At 47.4% G+C, this 20,307-nt stretch overlaps 2 long non-coding RNA genes across 2 annotated transcripts in view; one reads left to right on the top strand and one right to left on the bottom strand.

The window, feature by feature from the left end:
• The window catches only part of LOC141567514 (uncharacterized), a 49,661-nt gene that overhangs the window by 27,785 nt on the left and 1,569 nt on the right, over positions 1-20,307 (bottom strand). The gene's annotated exons all lie outside the window — the stretch shown is intronic.
• Positions 4,836-8,502, top strand: LOC141567515 (uncharacterized). Its single transcript, XR_012490189.2, has 2 exons — positions 4,836-5,286; positions 8,204-8,502. It is a non-coding gene; the product is annotated as an uncharacterized LOC141567515 (long non-coding RNA).

The following is a 20,307-nucleotide window of genomic DNA, read 5'->3' on the forward strand; positions in this document are numbered from 1 at the left end:
GATCTAATCTAGTCTGTTTTGGTTTTTTTCACCTCTAGTCTTTTCTTTTTTCCCACCTCTGGCTTTGCACTACATGGGGGTTCATGAAGACCAAGTTCTAGATAAAATAAACTGGGTGCTATGCCCACACGACGCAATGCTGGTAACCATAGCAACAGCAGCCCAGCTACTTGTTGAAAGTGAAATCGCCTGTGTTGCCCTGAATCAGCCACTGCAGCGCTGAGAAAATGTTTAAAAACCGGCTGGTGCAGGGGGAGCCCTGATTTATAGTGTCTGCCAATTTCCGTGGTGTCAACACGCCCACTGTGGCCAACGTCCAACTAGCTACCGAGGTCACTGGATGCAGAGTTAGGGAGCTGGTGAGCCTGCCCCAGCTGCCTCGGGCTCACCAAGCTCTGTCCACCCGCCTTCCGCCTTCGCAGACCAGACTGTGACCGTGCCCACGTGACAAGGGTGGCTCAACTTTCCAGCAAGAAAAACTGCCTTGTCTGGACACGAGTTTGGCTTGACTCCAGGGAAGGGCGCTCTGCCCCAGGAGGACAGCCCCTCTGTGTACGCACGTCTCCCAACCCGCCGTTTTCTTCTCTTAAGCTTCCCTCCCCGGGAAACGTCCGGGTCCGCCAGGCGGCTCCCCGAGCCGGGACCCTCTTCTGCCTGAGCCAGTCCGAGTGACAGAATCGGAGCAAAGCAGCCCCTGGAGGGAGCTCCAGAGGTCACCGCGGCCGGCCCCCTGCCTCCAGGCGGGTCTCCCGGTAAATCGTCCTAGACAGAGCCTGCCTCGCGCGGGGCCCTTTGCTCCGAGCGCCCCGAGCAGCCGAGGAAAGTTTTGTGCTGACTCCGTGAGCACCGTCGGGGGCAGCGCGCCCGGCTCATAAGGGAGTCATTAGTGGAACGCGGCGCAGTGCGACGGCCCGGAGGCCTGTGGCAATTAATCACCTTTCCTCTCGGCAGCTCCAGCTGTCTCAGATGCAGCCATCCTCGAGGTAGCCCTGTAATTGTCCCAGGAGAAGGCAGGTGGGTGAGGGGCCACCTGAGCACACGTTAGCCAGACATCCTCCCAAATAAAAAAATGTATTTTTTAATTTTTTTTTAGAGTATTCAGATATTTCCTACTTACTTTCCAGAGTCTGTTATTGGTATAAAGGTTGAAGCTCAGGCAGCTTAACTGTTATGTGGAATGACCTTTAGTTTTAATATTAATATATTATCGTGAAGTCTCTGCGAATCACGGATGCAATTTCAGTCTTCACAGAAAATGCCATACGCTGAACCCACTGCAACTTTTTCCCCCCTCTCCTCCTCCAGCAGGCTGCAAACTGGGGAAATTAATATGCGTCATCCCCCTCGCCCCTTTATTTACTTAGGGTGGCCGGGCAACTTTATCAAGAGTAACATTATCAAGAGCTTTTCTGCAAGCTCCTTCATCATATTCACCTCCGCGTCTGCTCGACACTTGTCAGTGTCAATCAAATCGCAATAATACGCAGATGATTTGCTCATTTGGTTTAATAAAATCTTTCTGCTTATTTGCGCTGCCTCCATTACACCACATAATTGCTGAGCGTCTGAGGAGAAAGGCAGCCAGTTGCCTGGGGGATAAGAGGAGACGATTGCTATATGAAGGGTTTGTTTCTTTGCCTCTGTCTCTCCCCAGTCACTCATATTCCTAAAATTAATATTGTATTTGAATCCAGCCCTGCTATTCTTATGCAGGCTAACATTGTTATTACTTATTATTTGGATGTGAAGTCATTTATTTTTAGTTTTATGTCCAAGCTGTCAAGCTAAATTTCATTGTGAACTGCCACATACAATTTTTAACTGCCATTTAAAACGAGATTCAAACTCTAAATTATGGAGTGAGCTTGTTCAAAGGGCCGGCCTGACAGGAAGTGCAGCAAGAAGCCCCGATTTCCCTACAAATCAAAGGGGCTCCCGGTGATTATTTTTGTGGAAAGGAAAGGACACAGCCTTAGTACTTCACGATCACTGTGATGGTGGCTGGGCACCAGGTGGGCGTGCGAGCGGGCAGGTGGGCAGCACAGACCCCAGGCACTTGAGCGCTTGGTGAGAAGTGGGTGGGGGCGGGTGGGGCTGGTGGGGCCAGCGGAGGCTTGCAGAGAAGACGCCATGTAATAACTTGGCTGGCATTGGGTCTGGGGGCTGCGGCGGCACCCCCTCAGGAGGCAGGGTCTGCTGGGCGGTGGCGGGAAGAAGCCACAGTTCATTTTAAAGTTGTCCATGGTTATGCTTTGGCATTGCCACAAAGGATATCATTTTTGGTGGAGCACAGACAAGTGTTCGGAAGCTTTACCTTGCCAGCTTAGCGAAAGCCTGATCATGGGGGCAGCTATGATCCCAGGGACCACTTCCCCTCTACACATGCTCACGTCCAGTATAACGTTGGGCAGGAACAAACTTCCCACTAGCAGCCTCACGAGGGCAGGCACTCACCAAGCCCCCATGGCTAGTGCTTTACGGGAATCCAATCGTTAAATGTCTGAAGACCCCACCTGGGGTAAGCGTCGTGCTGTCCTGTCGATGGAAAAGGAAGATGCTGAGACATGAAGAGGCTGTGTTGATGAAGGCTCTGGAAGCACCAGGTCTAGTGCAAAGGGGGTGGGGGGTTGTGCAAAAAGATGGGGCTTTGCCAGGAGGGGGCCCAAGAGCAATCTGATGCTGGGAGAAAGAGGCAGCTGCCACCAGGAGCTTGGGGACTACAGCCTTGTAACCAGGTTGCCACCAGGACCTGGGCTTTCTTTGCCCTTCAAGAAGGTCGTGTTCAAGGAAGCCAGTTGCAGAGCAGCCCCAAGGAGAGCTCATGTTGTCACCCCAGACAGTAGCACTCGGAAGCTCACAGCGACGCCGGGGACCCCAGCAGGCTTTCCCAGCCCTGGGGGTGTCAGCTTGGAAACTGCCCCAGGATAGCCCGGCCCCTGCACCCCGCCCGCCCTGCAACGAGCCCTGCTCCATGGGGCGTTCCAGACAGACCACGGTCCCAAGAGGCCACTGTGATATTGGTCCTCAGGTTTTAAGTCCCATTGCAAGGCGCGACGACCGGGAGCGCTAGGTCCCTCCTCCTCCTCCTCCTCCTGCGTGATCCCCCTGATCTCCAGCACTAAAATGGCCTAATTCCTAAACACACGCACTTTGCGGTGCCGACCTGAGATTATGACATCCAGCACGTTCTCGGAGGGCAGAGCTGGCGTGGTCAATGGGCAAGGCCGAGGGGCTCGTCTGGGCAGGAGAGGGTAGTGGCGACCACTCTGTCCCCTTGTCCCTTCCTTCCTTCGCCACAGCAGAGGCCGGTGTTCTTACAGATCGCAGACCTCTCCAGCGAGCTGGGGCGAGGTGGGGCGTACTGCCAGGAGCTTCGGGTGCAAGCTGGCCTGCCCGGCCCCGTGGTCCAGAACCTCCCTCCGGCCTGAGCTCGTCTCGGCTGTGGGGTTTCTGTGGGTGAGTCACGGCACCTGGTGTATTGTAAAAACAAGGTCCAAGGCCGGGACAAGTGGCTGGATTCGGGATATGACTAAAGGCGGGGTGACTCAGATTTGCTGACAGGTTAAATGTGGGGGATGAGAGGAGGGGTGACCCTAAGGTTCTGGCCATTTACAACAGGGTAGGCTTTAGGACTAGTGTGTCACAGCAGCTGGCCGTGGTGCTTGAGGTGACCGTGTCCAAGTGAAGATGCTGAGGAAGCAGCTGGTGACAGGAGTCTGGAGTTGAGGGGAGAGGTCCAGGCTGGAGAGTCAGAGTGGGAGCTTTGGGTGTAGATTGGATGAGGTCACCAATGAGTGAGTACAGACAGAACAAAGAGTAGGTCCCTGGGCTGAGGCCAGGGACACGTGGAGAAACCAGCGAAGGAAACAGCAGTGGGCCAGTTGACACCCAGCGTTAGAAGTTCTTCCCCTTTTAGTCCCTCTTTTACAGAGAGGAAAGCTCAGTGGAAAGTTCTGCTGACTTATTAACATGCCTGAAATGTAGAATTTTCTCTCTGGCGCAAATCCATAGCTTAATTTTTTTTTAACTTAATATTTTTTTCTTTTCCTTTTTTTTTTTTTTTTTTTTTTGTGCATGGCAGATATATTCGCATGGTTCAAATTCAAAAAAACCAGTAACAAGTCTTCTTATCCCTGTCCCTCAGCCACCTGACTCCTCACCCAGGTCAACCTGATTTCTTGTACATTCTTCCAGAGGTGTCCTCAGCATATGCAAGCGTAGCTGTATGTCTGTGGGTACACACACTTCTCCCTTCACCTGTTTTTACACAGGTGGAAGCATATACCTACAGTTCATTTCCTATATCTTGAAGATGGGTTCACAGTAGTACACAGTTTCCTCCTTCTTTGTTTTTTCTCTGTAACATTTTATTTTCTGGCTGTTCTGTAATTTGCTTAAGGCTCCCACGAAGGGACTTTTTTGTTGTTTGCAATCCTTTGCCACAATTAATAACCTCGTACACCTGGAATTTTGCACCTGTGCAAGCATTGATATGTTGGGTAAATTCCCAGCTGTGGAACTGTTAGGTCAAAGGGCACGTGCATTGGGATTTTTAAGCTCCCACAGCCATATATGAAAGTGTCTTTTTTGACACATTTTCCAACACGGTCTGTTACCAAATTATTTGATCTTTTCCATCTGAGAGGTTTTTTTCTAATAAGTGGAGTTTCAGTGTGCATCTCTCTTATTACAGGTAGATAGCCTGTAGCTCTTAACACAGCACCTGGAAATGTCACTCAGCAGAAGAATTAGATGAGAAGTCTGCATTTGGTGCCCTTTTCTTTGCTTCTCCCCTTTGCCCAGGAGGACATAAAGCGAGAGACTTATTCCCTTGAGGGTTTTAGTCCCTGGAAGTGGGATCGTCCCTGAAATTATTTACTTTTAGAGCAGAAATGGAGGGCCCACTGGTCCATGGGCGTATCTGAGGCTCTGTACTACTCATTCATTCATCCCACGCAGCCTGGGGTGTACCAGGCACTGGATGGGCGCTGAGGAAATGAGAGGGTTAAGGTCTCCCCGCTCAAAGAAGCTTCTGTTCTAGCAGAGTGCAGATGGCAGCCAAGCCATCCAACGAGGATTTCAGCAGGGCAGTAAGTCCTGCGAGGAAAATAAAACAGGACAGTGTGACAGTGATGGGGGGGTGCGGCCTCTGGGGAGGTGACATTTCAGCCGAGGCCTGACAACGAGGGGAAGATAGGCGAAGACCTGGGGAAGGAGCTTTCCCAGCGGCGGGCACAGGCTATTCAAGGGACCCTCCAAGGAGCAGACCAGGCAGACGGCAGGCTGGTGAGTTGGTGCAAAATGTGCGAAAGGGAGAACGACAGCTGATGGCGGCAGGGAAGGGAGGCCCGAGCCACAGGGAGGGAGGGGTTATCTGTCTGAGGCCCAGGGAAGGTTTTCAGCAGCAGTGTGCTGGTGAATGGCCCACCATCAGCTGGGGTTGGGGCTGATTTGTATTGTTTGCCGATACCTACTGACGGCGTAAATATGACCATAACTGAACTCAGAGTTAGCAAGAGAGGTGCACAGATGGACCCCCACTGGGTGCTGATGATAGCTCCTTGCTTCTCAGGATTCGCTTTTGGAAAGTATCCTGCTTCCTATACTTCCAGGGCATTTCAGAAAAGAGAACATCACGAGCCGGCTTTGCTCCACGCATTGCGCAAGGAGAATCATTCCGGCTGCTGTGTGGCCCGTGTGTCTACAGACCACCCAGGCCCACGTCCACATCCCACCTTCCTCTTCTGCTGAGGCGCCCACCACAGCCTTAGGTCTTCAGGTTATTTCCACAATGGACTTGGTGCTGTTCTGAGGCCGACTCATTACAGTGCCCAGGCTGCTCCTCTCTTGAACTCCTCTTGCCCTTATGTAGAGAGAGTCTGGAGCAGAAAAGAAACCCCTCGGACTTTGGCGTCATTTCAGGTCCCACCCGCCATAGGCAGGGGTACTAGTTCTCTGGCACAATGTGGGGTCCCGCCTTCCCCTCCCTTCTCTGCCCCTGAAGCGTTAGTCTCTTGGGGACCTGTGCTTCTCCCAGTGTCAGCGGCGACTATCAGGCAAGGGGACCGACAGGCCCGTTTCTTTTTCATTTCCATGCAGGTTGCATGTCTAATGTAAGGAGGGCGTGAAAAGTGTAAACAATCTTATGCTGTCTCGCCATCCTTAAAATTCTGAAATTACTTTGGTCTTTGTTGGTCAGCAAATAAATTAATTTTCACTTGAAGAAACATCATTTTTAATGCCTTTCATTCTGGCCTGGCCTCATCCCACGGTCCAATTACTGAGGTAACTATCACCAGCGAGGGGACCATGGGGGCCGTAGATCAGAAATTGTTTACCAGACTTGCCAGCATCGATTTATTCAAGCTATCTGACACAGTTGATCATATTTTATTTTCCCAAATCTTCCCTCTCAAATTGATTTTTCAGAAAGTTTTTAATACAGGTTTATTCACCTGGCTAATCCATTTATCTTCAGTTCCACCTGTAAAGTCAAGAAAATCTCTGGGGCGATCTGTGAAAGGAGAGAGACGGCCTCTCTGAGCCCTGCTCTCCCCTCCCACCCCCTCTGACCCTTCACACACATGCAGCCACACCGCACACACACACACACACACACACACACACGCATGCATGCACCCACACGCACGCATACACACGCTATTTTATCTTTAAAGTCCTTTCTGACGTGAGATCTTGAGAATCAGAGTTGAGAGCTGGAAGGGACGAGGGAAGCAGTCTCCTCATTTCACAGTTTGGGAAGCTGAGGCTCTTCCTGCAAGAGATGGGACCCAATCCCAGCTAATAGTGGCAATCCTGGCAGGACAGTGATGGGGAAGGGACTTCTTGACCACAGCTCCACAAACCTTCCCCCTCCCCTGGGGTTGTTTTTCTCTGCCTTTCGAAGGAGCAGAAAGATGTGAGGTTGTAGAAGCAGAGACCTTTCTCTGAGGGCACTCGGGCAAGTGGCCACTTTGGCAGGTGTCCTCCTGTTGCTGGAGCAGAGGGTTGGGTGGGGAGAGACCAAGAAGCAGCAGCATGTCTTGAAAAATACTCCAAGTGACATGTGAGCATGTAGGTGGCTATGTGTCCTCTCATGAAGGGTGTTACCATCAAAGAACGTGAAGCATAAACTCCAACCCATTCGGCGTGTGGGATGCCAGGAAATGCATTTGGCTCCATGAAAACGAGTGTGATGGAGCCACAGTGCGAGGCTAACCTACCGTTTTCGTACGTCTGCATGGCAGAGGCAAACCCCTCTGTGCCTCGAGTCCCACCCTTCAGGAGGCCCAGGATGCACAGTTCCTATCTTGTTGACGCGGCCCAGCCAAAGAGGCAGCCCTGTCTGAACTATGCAGAAATTGTCATGCTCCTCCGACCTGTGGCCATCTCGAGCTGTGACCAAACCCCAATAATTAAGTCCATCCGCCTGCGTGCTGTGGCCAAAAAATGCACGAGCAGGGGGTTGCGGTAAGAAGGGAATTAGTTCATTAGAACTGGCCCACCAGGAGACGGGCGAGCCCAAGCTCTGAAAGAGCTGACTTGCCGATGGCGAAGGTTACAGATTACACACGGCAAAATCACAGGGCATTGTGGGCTCAGGGGTCCTGATCACAGGTGAGATCAGGGTGGGGTAATAAATCATTTCTTCAGGTCTTGAGGACAACTCCAAGGTTAGCTCCTGCGTCCAGAACTGGTTTCAAAGGGACGTAGCCAAAGGAGTCGTCCAGCCTTGGCTCAGGGGCTGAAACTTAGATGAAGACACTATCTTAAGCCTGACAGGGGCTTAAACCTCGAGACCATTAGTCAGAATGGGGTGATCGCACTAAGGTCAGGATACTGAAGTGTGCTGAGAGAGAGGAGGAAAAACGGTGATTGTTTTAAAACTTCTGTTTAAATCAAATCAGAATTTAGGAACCTCAGTTTCAGAGCCAGAATGTGTGTGATCTGTCATGATCTATTTCAGATGAGGTTGCTCCTTTGACACAGGCCCGTGCCTTTCCCTCCAATGTTGGGTGGACGTCTTGGGTGTACAGTTTGCAAAAGGGAGGGGAGGAGCACAAATATTTCCTGTCACTGGAGAATCTTCCCCTTGTCCGGTGGCTGTCAAACCACATGTGGTGTCACCGAGGGAGTTTGTTGTTACACACTGTTGTGCTGAAATCCATCTCTTTCTCCCTCCCTTCTCACAACATGCCTTCAGATGTCTCCCGTGGAAGCAAACAGAAGCACCACCGGTTCTCGCCAAGGTGCCACCATACTCCCTTAACTCCTCGCAACCGCTGGCTCTGAGAGAATCGTTGAGGTTCTCCCGCAGACCCGGTAGAGGTGACAGAAAAATGAATATACATGCACAGAGGGCCACAGCTGATGAACGGACCCTCTTACGCTTGAGTGGGCTGTTCTCTCATTTTTATGGTTGTGTTATAAAGACTGTCGATCGCACTTTGCCCGTGGTTCACAGAGTACTTAGTATTAATAAAATGTGACCCGTCCCAGGAATGAATGAGAGAGAGCTCATGGATACCTTCCGGGGCCACTCAGCCAAACCAAGAGGACTGTGGGAGAAAGTGTTTTTCTTCCTTAAAAGATGCCTTTCTTTCCTGTCCTGGGTTTCTCACCAGTGCAAGAGTCACGTGTCAAGTTATTTAAGTGGTCGCTGCGGCCATCTACTTCTGGTATCTCCGGTACCCCTGACAGAGCCCAGTTGGGCCCGTCCAAGGAAGGGGCTAGGGCATTAACCATTTTCTCTTGCATGTGTCACATGTGTTTGACCAGATTGCAAGCTTTTTGAAGTCCAGTGCTATATCTATTCTTCCTTTCTCTGTCTCACAAAAAGGATGTGTTTTCTGGGTTTTCCTCCAAGGTTTGTTTCCTTGGTGCCACCCCTAAATATATATTGCCCAAAATTCCTTGTAGACGGGCAGTATGTGGCTGCTTTGCAAGAGTTGCAAACTGGCATCAGGGGGGGCCATCTTTGGTCACGTGTTCGTTGGCCTGTGTTGTTTTAAAAGCAGCCTAATTAGGCAGACCTGCGGCCTGGCCACAGCACCAGAAGTTTTGGATGTGTTGGTTCATTCTTGCTGGATTCTTACATTCATATTATCTCCTGGCCCATTTGCCTTGTGCCCATGGCTCGGAGGATTCTGTTAACAAGTCGTTGGCAAAGACAGGTCGTAGTGTCAATGGAGACAGATGTTGGGGCCAAGATGTTGGGGCCTGTTTTTACCCATGAAGAGATTTTGATGGTCAAGAGCTTTGACCTTCATTTGCTCACTTCCTGTTTTCTTAGCATTTGTGACTTATGCTCAGTGGTGGTTCGTGCCCCACCCCACCCCTCACAGCAACAGACCACTCACTGGTCTGCCGTAGAGGCCTGGCCTGCGCTAGAACCATCAGACTCCCCCTGCTGGGAAGTGGGAGACATGAAGAACCAAGTCTTGCTAAAGGGAGTGTCAGGGCTGACATCCTCTTGGCTTAGTACAAGAGTTTCTTGTCCCTAAGACCTGCTAGAAGTCCAAAACTCCAGGATGGAGGCTCTTTAATTTGTATCCCATGACAATCCTTGACCCAATGGGAGTGGGGGAGAGTGGAAAGGAATGGGATAGTCTGACTGGCCCATCGTGTTTCACTTGGAACTGTGTTTGAGGGATGGAGTCAGTCCCATCTGAACAAGCTGGTTATCGGGTTTCCTGATTCTAAGTGTGGTCTGGAGGCTGGTCACCCAAGACCAAGGTGTCGGCAGGGTTGGTTTCCTGAGGCCTCTCTCCTGGGCTTGCAGACGGCCTTGCTCTCGCTGCCTCTCCACCTAGCCTTCCTGCTTAGCGTCAGTCCCCGGTGTCTCTTCGTTCAAATTTCCTTCTCCTACCAGGGCCAACCCCTATGACCTCCTCTTAACTTAGTCCTCTCTGTAAGGCCCTGTCTCCAGATACAGTCACATTCGGAGGTTGGATGTGAGACCTTCAACATATTAACTTTGAAAGAACACAGTTCAGCTCATAACACGTGTGTACTGTGCAGCATGCTTTTGACTTTCTTTACGTGAAAGGGCTATAAAAGTACCCAGAACAGACAAAATTTGAATTCTGTGCCCTCACTGGCTTTACATGGGTCAGGGATGGGGGTGGGCGAGCTAGACCATAAATAAACATGAATATTTAGTATAGTTGGTGATAAATGTTATGGAATAAAATGAAGCGGGTACTAGACGGTGGGAAGGAGTTGCTATTTTAAATAAGGTGGCCAGGGAAGACCTCACTGATAAGGGGGTATTTGAGCAGAAAACTGAATGGGTTGACTGATGAACACAAAAATCCTCAACAAAATATGAGCAAACTGAGTTCAATAGTACATTAAAGAATCATACACCATCACCGTGTGGGATTCATCCCTGAGATACAAAAATGGTTCAATATATGCAGATCAGTCAGTATAATACAACATTCACAGAATGAAGAATACGAAATCATATGACCATCTCAATAGAGGCAGAAAAAGCGTTTGACAAAATTCAATGTCTCTTCAGGATAGACACTCTCAAAAACAAATTAGGCATAGAATGAATTTACCTTAACACAATAAAGGCCATATATGAAAAGCTCACAGCTAATACCACACTCGTGGTGAAAAACTGAAAGCTTTGCCTGTAAGATCCATAACAAGGCAAGGACGCCCACCCTTGCCGCTTCCACTCAGCACAGTACTGGAAGTCCTAGTCAGAGCCACTGGGCGAGAAAAAGAAAAAAAAGCATCCAAATTAGAAAGGAAGAAGTAAAATTATTTCTGTTTGCAACTGGCATGATCTTCTATGTAGAAAACGCTAAAGAGTCCATAGAAAACTGTTAGAACTAATTAACAAATTTAGTAAAGTTACAGGATACAAAATCAACATATAAAAACCAATTGCGGGGCCGGCCCAGTGGCTCAGGCAGTTGGAGTTCCAGTTCTCCTAACTCCCATTCCCACATGGGCCAGTGGGCTCTCAACCACAAGGTTGCCAGTTCAATTCCTCGAGTCCCGCAAGGGATGGTGGGCTCTGCCCCCTGCAACTGACAATGGCAACTGGACCTGGAGCTGAGCTGCACCCTCCACAACTAAGACTGAAAGGACAACAACTTGACTTGAAAAAAAGTCCTGGAAGTACACACTGTTCCCCAGTAATGTCCTGTTCCCCTTCCCCAATAAAAATCTTAAAAAAACAAACAAACAAAAAAAAACCAGTTGCATTTTTATACACTAACAACAAACTGCCCAATAAATCAAGAAAATGACCCTATTCACATTAACATTAAAAAAATAGGAATAAACTTAACCAAGGAGGTAAAGGACTTGTGTGTTGAAAACTATAAAACACTAATCACAGATGAAAGAAATTTTAAGACACAAATAAATGGAACAACATCCTATGTTCATGGACTGAAAGAATTAAAGTTGTTAAAATGTCCATAGTACCTATTCAATGCAATACATATCAAAACCCCAATAGCATTTTTTTACAGGCATAGAAAAAACAATCCTAAGGTTCATACGGAACAACAAAAGATCCCAAATAGACAAGGCAATACTGATAAAGAAGAAAAAAGCTGGAAGCATCACATTTCCCAATTTCAAAAGCTACAGTAATCAAAACAGTATGGAACTGACAATACACAGACAGATTATATGTATATTCTGACATATACAGACTAGAGCCCAGAAATAAATGGATGTGTATATATCAGCTGATCTTTGACAAGGTGCCAAGAAAACAGAATGGGAAAAGGAGAGACAGTCTCTTCAAAAGTGGTGTTGGGAAAACTGGACAGCCATATGCAAAACAAGAAAACGTAAAGTGTGTGTGTGTGTGTGTGTGTGTGTGTGTGTGTTTTAAAAGGAAACTATGTAACATGAAAAATATCACATATACATTTGCTGCGTGTGTTCCTGGAACTTTTAATATTACCAATTTCTAGTTCGCCGATATAATGAAATCCTACACTGAAAAAAAGAAATCCAGTTACAATTATCTTTGCTAGCTGAGCATTTATCATTTTAAAATACAGTATTACAAAAGTAATTGTAGTGTTGTGGCAATTGTTTTGGTAATTGTAGTATTTTGGTATCAGCGGAGATTGGGCAGATTTCAGCACAACTCTTTAAAACTTTTAAGAACAAAATAACTAGCCATGCCAATTTTCTTGTACCAGCATTAAAAGCCCGCAATGTAATAAATACAACGTATTGATTAAAAAAAAAAACTTGAAGTGGTGAGAGAGTGAACTGTGTAGATGGGCGGGGGGGGGGGCAGGGAGGAACATTCCAGGTAGAGGGAACAGCAGTTGCAAAGGCCCTGAGGCAGGAGAACGCCTGGAATTTTACAGGAACAGCAGAGTCCACTGAGGCTAGAGAGTGGCATGAGAAGGGGAAATGTACTAGGGGAGGAAGTCAAAGAGAGAGTCGGGGGCAGCTTCGTGGGTGGCAGGAGCTAGATTACCTGGGCTCTCACAGCCTTTAGTCTCCATGAGATAGGAAACCATTGGAGGGTTTGAGCAGGGTGTGACATGGCCTGACTGGGGGCTTAATGGGCTCATATGTCATGTTGAACACAGATGGAGAGGAGGCCGGGGAAGCCAGAGCTCAGCAAGGAGGCACGAGCTGTCTGTCATCCAGGTGAGAGGTCAGAGACTGTGATGGCTTGCACCGGGGTCGTGGAGGCCTAGGGATGATTTGGGATTATCTGTTTTGCAGCATAATCCCTTCCTCCCCTTCCTCTCTGTGTGTGACCTTGCATTTTACTGCTGAGTGATAGTTGTGGTCAGGAAGCAATAGTGACATACCCTCGAATCAGCCTGAGTTTCCTGTGCAGTGGCGTCTGGCACAGTGGCTAAGAGATAAGTGACTGTGGCTATTCCAGCGGGAAGAGAAAGGCGAAGATCCCCCACAGTTGTGGTAGACAGGGCGTCCCACCACTCGCCATGTCATGTGATTTAAAGCAGAAAGACCCCAGTAAACATGGGATCAGTTGTGAAGATGTGGGAGGATGGTGGTTTGGGGTTGTGACTTTTCTCCCAAGCCCTCTTGGTAATTGGATTTCCCCAGCTGACCCCAGAGAGCTCATGTCCTGGGTTAATCTGCTTTCTGGAAGGTGATTGCTGATACCACCAGACCAGTGTAACCAGTGCAGCTCAACAGTAAATATTTGTCCTGAGAAGCTGGATCACATGACCCTCAGGGGATTGGGCTAACTCTTGAGTGACACCTCCACCCCCACATTTCTACCTAAACACAAGCTGGGTGAGAGACGCCACACCCTAGTTGGTCAACCTCGTCCTTAGACATATGGGCATATTTTGGGTTGGCGTGATAACTGGGCATTGTTGCAGCCCTCCTTCATGGCATGAGGGTGGCACCTGGGGGGGGGGGCGGTGCAGCCATCGCTTTCTGGCTGTCAGCCCTCAACCTCTCCTAATGCGTCCGGACCCTCCTCCCCACAGCCCATCTCCTATGGAGGACACTGGTCACTGTGCTCTGGGCCCATGAGTGAGCGCTTCATCTCTTTAAGGCTTTGAGCCTAGTGTGTGCGGAAGGTTAAACAGTCATTACTCATTTCTCTCTCAGGGAATGAAGCCTCCAAGTTCTGGTTTTGACAGAGGCGGGAGGAATGTAGCTGGAGAGGGTAAAGCCAATGCCATGACCTTTCTTAGTGGGGCAGCAGGGAGGAACGGTTTCTCAGAGATGCTTATAGGGTGTGTAAGGTGCCTTAGGTGAAAGGGTCAGTGGAAATGTTTCTCTTCAATCTATTCCTCCTCTCTGCGTACCTGAGGATGCAACCCTGAAGCACTTGTGTAAGGAAATAAACTCTTTTAGGTGTGATTTTTTTCAGGAATGCAAATGTAGATCGGGATTTGTGTTAAGAGCATGGACTTTTTAAAAAAGTGGATATACTAATCTCTTGAGAAACATGCTTGAGAAAATTAATTTCGGCTTTGCTGCATGCATTCTCCCCACTGCCCACCAGAGGGCACTCGACCGCCCACTCGGAGGAGTTGAGATTGACGTCCCTTGTGTCTAAACTCACCCGCGCCTTCTCAGGCTTGGAGCCTCCTTAGGCAGGGCAGCGGGAGGTTACCCTTTGAGTGTTAATTGAAAGGGAAGGGCCATATAAATGGTGTCAGGAAAATCGGCTGCGTGTTACTGGGGAAAATATACGCACATTCCTGTGAACCCATTAGGTTATACAGTAAGGGTCTCTGCTGTCACCTTTGGGTTGTCACATTCCCAGGGAAAGCAAGAGTGCATCTGGCTTTAATTCTCCTTCAATTTATTTTCTCTTCTCCACACGTTAAGGAATATTGGGTACCTTGTCACATGAGAGAGAGAAAAGGTGAACGGTGAGGCTAGCGAGTAGCCAGCATGCCACTTGGCGGGGACCTGAGGCTGCGCGTGGCTACGGGTAGGATGTGGCAAATGTTTACGTGTGACGTGTACAGACATCCCTCCTTAACATTTCACGGCTTCCCCTCGCTAACATCTGCCAGTACCGCAACCACAGCCCGCCACCTAGTGTCTTCTGAACCGCGTTCGTTTCTTTTTCAACTGGATTCAACTTGACTAGCATTTTAGTCCCCAGCAAGTGGCCAAGAGAGCAGGTCTGATCAATGAACTCACTGACATTTGTGAGAACAGTCGCTGACAGTAAATCAGCCTCAAGGGTGGGAAGTGGCTGTAGCCAAAATACCCAACTGAAAACTTCAAAATTTACTAGTATGTACGGGACCAGATATTCAAGTAACTCGTGTTAGCACTGCGCACATTTCTGTTTTTATTAGGTCATGCACACTCATTAGCATGCAGGGCTACTAAGTCAATAGTTCAAGGAGTCATAGTAAGCTCCTCACCCATGAAGCGCTCCTGCCAGAAATGCTGAATCTAATCAAGTCTTCAGACTTTAACAGTGTACAAGAAACACGGGGATAAGGGAATCAAGCTAAAAAAACATCACAAGAAATCCAGAATGTGAAACACCCTGGCCTGTTCCCATAGTCCATGTGGGGGCAGGAGGGGAGGGGAACAGACTGTTCTGGAATAAAGAGATTAAAAAGACGTAACAACCAAATGCAATGAATGAATCTTGATTGGATCCTGGCTTAGGACCATAATAACTGTAAAAGCTTTGTTATGGTATGTAACAATTAGGGCAATTTAAATAGGTGTGGGCATGTAATGAGGCTAGGAATTTAGAGAAGTTTCTCGCGTGATGGTGACACTGTAATTCTGTAGGGGAACGTCCTGGCCCTGAGGAGATACACGCTGACGTACTTAGGAGTGAAGGTTGTGATGACTGCAACTTACTTTTAAATGATTCAGGAGGAAATAATTAGATAGGAAAAGGCAATATGGCAAAACCATCCCCCACTACTGAATCTAGGTGGTCAATGTAAGGGTGGTTATTGTACTTTACTTTTCTGTATGACTGAAAACTTTCATAATGGAAAGTTGGAATAAATGATGGTGACAGTGTCACTTGCTTTGGGTGGCAGACTCAAAGTCACAGAGATGCCTTATCTTTCATGAATCACCATTTACCTATTGCAAGAAAGGAAGGTGTCTATATCTGGAACAGCGCCCAACCCACAGCGAACCCCGAATTATGTATCAATGGACAAATATGACTCTGACTCTCTCTCTCTCTCTCTCTCTCTCTCTCTCTCTCTCTCTCTTTCTCGTTTTCTTTTCAAGTCTGCTACTCTAGCTAACACTAACCTTCAGCCTTTATCATCTTTCCAAATATTTTGAAACCGCAGAGTGAGGTGGTTTTGCAAAGATAACGCCAATCAAAGGGAAGACTGCTCTTGTGGCTGGTGGTACAGATAGCAGCATGCTAAGAGAGTGGGTGGTGATTTGTAGTGTCATGCTATGTTCAAAACACTGTTTGATTATAAAAGAAAATCAATTCTCTTCTAGCCCTCTGGGAGCTGCAACATTGTACATTGGTTGCTTTTCCTTAAGGCATAAATATTCACAGTAGTCCATCAGCTGCTCTGATTTAGATTTGAAATGCTGTACTCTGTAAACTTCATCCATTTATCTAATCATTCATTCATCCAGCCACTAGTTTATTCAAGGGCCAGGAGTTACAGCGAATAGAATAGGGAAGAAAATGTGAAGCCCAAAAATGGAAGCACATTTGTGATATTATAAGCAAGAATAGTAGTGGTCAGTGAGGATGCAGAAAGACAAATGCCACATTCTCCCCTATAGCCGTGTTTCTAAAACTTCAATCATTGTCAAAAATTCATGATTCCTGCCATATCTGAGAATTATTTACTACAGGATTATTACTTAAGATCCTCCCTTAAATCCAGTCATTTAAAAAAGAACTTTAAATGCCTACTGTGGTATTTATGGATAATCTTAAACATTACTATCCATAAAATTGTAGTTTTGATCTGTTTTCTTAGATATTCATTATTAAAATAAATGCATAGCTATTCAATCATCTCATATATCTTGAACAACATGTGTAACCCGTGATACAAGCACCACACCATCTAAGGAATTCTCCTTTCAGAAAAGAGTATGGGGCAAATAGATGGAGCTAAAAATATCGGCTCCTGTGTAGGCACGTGTCTGAAATAAACACACATTTCAACTAACCATGACTTTGCCCCTTCCTTCTGTTAAGGCCTCCTTTTAAGTAGTAAATCAGTGAGCTACTGCTTTACACCATTCACTTCCCAGAAACCAAAAGAAGAATGGATTCAGTGAATATTGTGCTGATTAGAACATGACCAAGAGTCTTGAATTCTCATAGAGATCCTATCTATAAAGTCCTGATGCAAGAAGAATTCACTTTTTGACACAAGCATCAGATGTGCTCCAAAAATTTAGAATGAGGAATGTAATATGAAGCGATTGAAAAGGTTTTCTAAGTAAGGTTTAGGATCATTTTTTTCCCCTCAGTACTGTATACTTTTGTCTTAAAGAAATGGTACCTTGAGGCTGCATCCTCAGTTCCCTTTGAATAAATCATCCTTATTTTCATAATGAGCTGGGGGCATGCAGACTGGTAGGTGTTTTAAATATAGTCTAGTTACTTCTGTCCTTCATTTGTCAAATACTTATTAAATTATTACATACCCACTGCATCCATTGGACTGGATGCCGGGGCGACCACCAGCATCCAGAAGAGTGGATGCTGAAGAGTGAAACAAAGGTGGTTCCTGCCTCCTGGAGCTTACAGTACAGTGCAGGAGAAAGACACTAAATACGTCATCTCCCAAATCAACAAAGTGGCCCTGAGGCAGGTGTTTGAGCTGAGACCTGGGGGGGGATGTTCCAGGCAAAGGGAACATCCAGTGCAAAATCCCCCTCTTGCGCTGGGGCAGGGACGAGAGCATAATGCCTCCCAGGGATTATAAGGGTGTGAGTGGCTGGAGCCTGGAACAGGTGGGGCTAGACGGGTATTGGCCCTGCCCTGCAGGAGTTTGGGCTTTGCTCTAAGAGTGATGAGGAACCTTGGAGGGTTGGATTCCTCAACAAAACTGGAGGCTCTGTCAGATGGGTATCGGGTACACAAGTAGTAATGATGTGGGCCAAGCGAGTAGCCCCTCACACTGAAAAACTTTAAGTTTTCTTTCCTTTTCCTTAAGTTTCCTTTTCCCCAGTTTCTTAGCACCTACCCCCGCTTCTTAATTCTTTTGTAAATCAGTTTCTTAATCTTAAGCAACAGATTGTTTTTAGCCTGAATCCTAAGAAGTGTTTTTACCCCCTGCTTTAGATAATTACCCTGAAACTTGTGATTTATACTTGTTGATTGTAATCATTGAAGCCTAATGTTCTTTCCAACGTGTTCTGGGCCCAGCTCCTGGACAATAAACACCACGTGAATGACCGGTTGAATGGCCACAGGCTCACACAGCTGACGGACTTTCCATCACGTAGCCACCCCGCATCCATAGCTTTGAGTTCTGCTCTTTAAGCCAACACTTAAATTTATTAATTAAAGTCTATTTCTCCTCATTCAGTGGCCTTGAGGATACAGAGGATACCCCAGCAAGATTACCAGTCCCAACCAAAGAAGTCAACATGGTCTTCCAGGCAGATCTCGAGACCCCTTCCTCTCATCTGAGATCAGATAGGGCGAGAGTCAGTGAAACCCCCGATAGGTAGGGACAGCTCTACGCCCCTGCCCAGCAGAAAGCAGATACAGAAGAACAGGCCTCTGTCCCTCAACTTGCCATAGATATTTTATGGGGATCACGTCTCTCAAGGGGAAAACAATGCAGGCAGTTAGATAGGCATTGGATCTCTGCATTCCTGCACATCCAACACAACCCACAGAATCCGATCGCCCAAAAGACCTCCCCTTTCCACCCAAAACTTCCCCTTTTCACTATAATTACCTACCCCTATGTGGAAACAAATGGGTACAAAATACCCAACTAGATTACACCAGTCACTCACACCTGCGCAGGAGGGGCCACAACGACCATTTCACTTGGGCTTCATTATACCATCATTATAATATCATACATATGCCCAGAAGTTCATTAATATCATTATAGTAGACTGAGTTCTAGGAAGGAACACGCACAGTCTAAAAACATGAGGTCATAGCCTCTAGTCAATCACAGGTGTCAATGAAGTGGCCCCACACCTAGGGAGGAGTGGCCCATTCTAGAGCAAAGAGAATAAAACCACCAATTCCTCACCAGCCGGCACCTTTTACACCATGCTTTTGCTCAGGCCCGCTCCTATCCCTTTGGCGTGTACTTTCTCTTCTAATAATGAGGCCCTTGAGCCACTGCCTTCTGCTTGGGCCTGCTCCTACCTCTTTGGAGTGTACTTTTTCTTCCAATTCACTGTTCTTTCACCATTTTACCTCTGTGTCTCATTCAATTCTTTGCTGGACATGCCAAGAACCTGGATACCATGCCGAGGAGGGCCCACCCTCGGGCAACGTAACGGCTAGGTTTCCCGGTTTTCATCCAGGAGGCCCGGGTTCGACCCCAGGTGTGGGAACCAAGCCTGGTCATCCCACAGAGAAGGGCCCACTCTCCGGTAACAGTAACACTTACAGAAACACCCACCAAACATTACATATCTCAAACAGAACTATTTCCCCATATCCCATCCTGCCATAAACAATATGGTTTACTGTTTCTCATCTCAGTAAGTGGCCTCACCATTCATCCAGTAACTCAAGCCAGTAATCAATCTCTTATCCGTGACACCTCCCCCCATCTTCATGCCCCCTACGCCCATATCTAACCCATGGCCAAATCCTGTCCATTCCACCTTTTAACTTTCTCTGGAAGTCATTCACTTCTCCATCTCCACCATCAAATTGTGCAATCGTCTCTTGCTGAACTATTGCAGTGGTTTCCCAAATGCTCTCCTACTCTCATAGTCCTTTTACTATAAGACTGGGTATAATATAAGACCTGGTCTTATATTAATTTTTGCTTCAAAAGATGCATTAGAGCTGATTGTCTGGCTAGGTCTTATTTTTGGGGAAACAAGAGTACAATCTGTTCTCCATACAAAGTGACCTTTTCAAAATATAAATCTGATCATGTCATTCCTCTGCTTAGAGTCTAGGGATCCAGGGTAAATCCTGATCAGCCCAAGCCAATCATGGCAGACTCATTCTGCTTGCCCTTGATTGGTTTAGTTGTAGACTGGGACCCAGTGACTCATTTCTGGTCACTGAAATGTGGGCATTGTTTCTGAGGAACTTCTGGGAAAACTATTCTTGCTCTTTCAAAGTGACCATTGGTAAAAAAGGATCCTTTTATTTGGCTAGACTATGTCACATATGGGTGTGCCTTGAATGGCAGCAGCCATCTTGCTACCAGTCTGAAAATGCAATTCCAGGGACTGTAAGGAAAGCAGAAATGAAGCCGGGGGGGCCACCCCTGGAGCCGCCCTCGTGTGTGAGATAAATCCCCTTGTCATGTACGACGAATTTTTGCAATATTTTTGTCAGTTCTGCTCATTACTGGCCGCCTTGACCTCTCTTCATCAGTGACGTGTTCTCTCCCCTCAGAAAAACGTTTAATCCATTTGTACACTGCCATTTTCTTCATGGCATTATCCCCATAAACTTGGACTAACATGTCCCTGATTTCACTTCCACGCTTGCCAAGCTTAACAAGAAATGTGATGTTTGTTCATTGCTCTAATTCAGCTCAGACGTTCTCGCGATGACACACAAAAACACACAACAATAATGAGCGCCACTCAGCAAGGCACCGCCACACGCTGACACGGACCCAGGCGTGAGACACCGACATACTATGGTTAGGAAACCTTCCCGAGCTGTTT

Source organism: Rhinolophus sinicus, chromosome 8, assembly GCF_057876585.1.
Source record: "Rhinolophus sinicus isolate RSI-liver-muscle chromosome 8, RSI-T2T, whole genome shotgun sequence".
Taxonomy (NCBI): Eukaryota; Metazoa; Chordata; class Mammalia; order Chiroptera; family Rhinolophidae; genus Rhinolophus; species Rhinolophus sinicus.